Source organism: Macadamia integrifolia, unplaced genomic scaffold, assembly GCF_013358625.1.
Source record: "Macadamia integrifolia cultivar HAES 741 unplaced genomic scaffold, SCU_Mint_v3 scaffold2276, whole genome shotgun sequence".
Taxonomy (NCBI): Eukaryota; Viridiplantae; Streptophyta; class Magnoliopsida; order Proteales; family Proteaceae; genus Macadamia; species Macadamia integrifolia.
Genome location: NW_024868608.1, coordinates 76,322 through 80,277, shown reverse-complemented (window position 1 = coordinate 80,277; position 3,956 = coordinate 76,322). Strand labels below are relative to the sequence as shown.

Sequence of the window (3,956 nt, the reverse complement as noted above, 5' to 3'; positions counted from 1 at the left end):
CTTTAAATTCTTAGATGACGAATGGTTAGGACGTTATTTTTAGGACGGTAATTAGAATTAGATTACAACCATTAATCAGTTCACTTTCGCATTATTAAAAGAAATAAAAAATAAGGTGGCTGCTCTCCCTGTGTTCGACCCGTAGCTACACTGATCCGTACGCTTGCGGTTACATTTTAAATCTCAACAAGTTTTTGGCGCCGTTGTCGGGGAGACAGTTCCATGTTATTTTTCACTTTCTTTTGGTAAATCGGAGTGCTTTATTTGCTTTGCTTTATATTTTTTCTTTTTTTTTTATTGAATTCCTGAGAATAACAACTTGCAATAATAGTTGTATCAGTGGAGGTCACCATGCCTCACAGTATGATAAAGACAGGTTTCGCCCTGTAGCAGTACCTCAGGAATTGACCTGAGCAACCCCGGATCCTTGTCGGTAAACTCCCAAAAAGCAAAAAAAAAAAAATAAAAAATAAATAAATAAAAAAATCAAAAAAATCAAAAAAATCATCAAAAAGTTTTGCTATCCATTCTTTTGTGCTTGTCTTACTTTAGTTGTGGAAAGTTTTTCTGTTGCATGAGTGTTAAGTGGGTACGTAATACTAAGAATCGGTTAGAAAGAAGAGATCCAACAAGTAGTGACCCTATACGTTTGCTCTCTCTAAAACCCTTCAATATGGGAGACCAACAGCAAAACCCTTCACCTAAATCTCTGAAAGATAGGTTCTACCCTGCTAGAACAGCCCAACCTTCCTGTATAGTTCTACCACAAGCCCAGGGCAATAATTTTGAACTCAAATCTCAATACATCACTATGTTGTCCCACTTCCATGGGTTGACCTCTGAGGATGCATACCTATTTCTAAGGGAATTTAAAAAGGTATGTGTTCTAATTAAGATCCAACAGTTTTCTGATGATGCTGTTAAGCTTAGGTTTATCACTTTTGCATTGAAAGACCAAGCTAAGAAGTGGTTGTATGGATTACCCACAAATTCCATAACCTCATGGGAACAGTTCACAGTTGTCTTCCTTAAGAAGTTTTCCCCAACTCACAAGACCAATAAGCTTAGAAGTGATATCCTTCAGTTTAGGCAAAAGCCTAGTGAGTCATTTTCCAAACTTATGGAGAGATTCAAGGATCTACTCCAAGAATGCCCCCACCATGGCCTAGACCTATGGCATTTATGTCAAATAATTTATGAGGGTATTGATTACCCAACTAAACAAATGATGAAGTCTATGTGCCCTGAGGGATTCACATCCTTTATAGATGAAGGAAAAGCATGGGAATTCTTACTTGACTTAGCTGACAAAACCCGTGAATGGGAATCAACCCAAGAGAGTGAAAGAACTATAAGAGGAAAAGGATATTTTGTGGATGGGATAGTAGCCAAGGAAGCCCATTTGGATATCCTAATCAAGAGGATTGAGGCTATTGTTCCTAGAGAGTCATAGAAGAATGCCCTAACACCTCTGGGGGCACTTCTAATGATAGTGTTAATGCCTTATACCAGAATAATCCATATAGTAACACATACAATCCAGGATGGAGAAATCACCCAAATTTTTCTTGGAATCAGGGCAACCAAGCAGGACCTTCCAATTTCTATAATCAAGGTCAACCTGGACCCCAAAGGCCTCCCTTTGCACAACAATCTTTTTCTCAAAATACTTTTCCTAGGTCAAATGTAGGACCTCAGGCGAGTTTTCCTAGGGCCCCTCTTCTATCATCTTATCAGCAACCCCCTGGGTTTACCAACACTGGAGAGGCAAGTAGAATAAATGACTTGGAAAAAAATATGGCCCTCCTCATGACAAGCCATCAAAATCTTACGAGAGAACTTACCCAAGTTGTCTCAATTATGCATGAGAGGAAGAAGGGAACTTTACCCAGTCAACCAGAGCCTAACCCTAGGCATCATCAACCTGTTAGTTTACAAGGACCAACTAATGCACCACTGAATATAGTACAAGGTCAGACTCAATAAGGGCCCTCTAACCAATGTAATGTTGTTTATGCCCTTAGGAGTGGTAGAGAGTACCTACAGAGCTTTCCTAAATCTTCCCCATCTATTACTCCTGTTAACTCTTCTTCAGTTGAGGACACAAATGTGCCTCTTGCTCCAGGTTCGTCTGATGAACCTAAAGATTTTTCTGAAACTAAAGATGATTTGGTTGAGGAAACCAAAAATGATTCTTCTGAACAGGGGCAAATCCCTAACAGTCCTTATGTTCATCCTGTCCCATTTCCTAATCGCTTGGTAAACAAAAAGAAGACTGCTTCCATGGACAAAATTTTAGAAGTCTTCAAAAAGGTAGAAATAAACATCCCTCTTTTGGATGCCATATCCCAGATCCCCACCTATGCAAAGGTACTGAAAGGTTTGTGTACTCACAAACGTATCACTAGTGTGCCCAAAAAGGCGTTCTTGGCAGGTAACATTAGTTCCATAATTACTCAGCCTATAGCAGCCAAGTATAAGGATCCAGGGAGCCCTACCATATCTTGTGTCATAGGCAACACCTATATTGAGCATGCCTTACTTGACCTTGGCGCAAGTGTGAATCTTTTACCTTACCATGTGTACAAGCAACTAGGATTGGGAGAATTAAAAGCCACTGGAACTACTCTTCAGTTGGCAGATAGATCTGTTAAGATTCGGTTGAGGGGGATGGTTGAGGATGTCTTACTAAAGGTGGGAGAATTTATTTTCCCTGTTGATTTCATTGTGTTAGATACTAAGCCCTTCTCAACCAAGGATGAGATCCCAATAATTCTAGGAAGACCATTCTTGGCTAGCAGTAATGCATTAATCAATTGCCGAAATGGTTTCCTAAGATTATCTTTTGGTAACCAAACTGTTGAGTTTAACATGTTTAGGATTGGCAAGCAACCACATATGGAAGAAGAGATCAATATGCTTGAGGATTTTTTGGATTTTTCTGATGATTTAGTTACCAACTTTGATATTGATTTTGATTCAGAATTCCAACAGTATATGGATGAGTTGGATGATAAGAGTGAAAATTTCTTTTCTGAAGTCTTGAGTCTTCACACACTTGTGGAGCCCTTAGGACCCCTTTCCAATTCCATTCCCAAACCTTCCATAGTTGAGCCCCCTAAGCTAGATCTTAAGGAGTTGCCATCTAATTTGAGATATGCTTTCCTAGGGCCTGACCAGACTCTTCCTGTAATAATTTCTTCAAATTTGACTTCTAGCCAGGAAGAGGAGTTACTTAAAGTGTTAAAAGATAATAAGGAAGCCCTAGGTTGGACCATGGCTGATATCAAGGGTATAAGCCCTTCCATTGTGCAACATCATATACATCTTATGGAGGATTCCAAACCATCCACGGAACCCCAAAGAAGAGCTAACCCAGTGATGATGGAAGCTATTAAGAAAGAGATCCTAAAGTGCTTGGATCATGGAATAATTTATCCTATTTCTGGCAGCCAATGGGTAAGCCCAGTTGATGTAGTGCCTAAGAAGTCTGGTGTGACTGTAGTTCCTAATGCCAATAATGAGTTGATCCCTACCCGTGTCCAAACAGGATGGCGTGTGTGCATTGACTACAGGAAATTAAATGCGGCAACCTGGAAGGACCACTTCCCATTGCCATTCATTGACCAGATGTTAGAGAGGTTAGCTGGACATGAATACTATTGCTTTCTTGATGGATATTCCGGCTATAACCAAATCCCAATTGCTTTAGAGGACCAACATAAGACCACTTTTACATGCCCATATGGAACATTTGCTTACAGGCGTATGCCCTTTGGGCTTTGCAATGCCCCTGCTACGTTCCAACGATGCATGATGAGCATTTTTTCTGACATGGTCGAAAAATTCTTAGAAGTATTTATGGATGACTTTTCAATTCATGGGAATTCCTATTCTGAATGTCTTCATCATCTTTCCCTAGTTTTGAAAAGGTGCATATCTAAGAATTTGGTTTT

At 39.7% G+C, this 3,956-nt stretch overlaps 1 non-coding gene across 1 annotated transcript; it reads right to left on the bottom strand.

Moving 5' to 3' along the window:
• Positions 1 to 1,060: 1,060 nt before the first annotated feature.
• On the bottom strand, positions 1,061 to 1,167 carry LOC122066170. The gene has a single exon (XR_006136267.1). It is a non-coding gene; the product is annotated as a small nucleolar RNA R71 (small nucleolar RNA).
• Between the last annotated feature and the right edge of the window lie 2,789 nt (positions 1,168 to 3,956).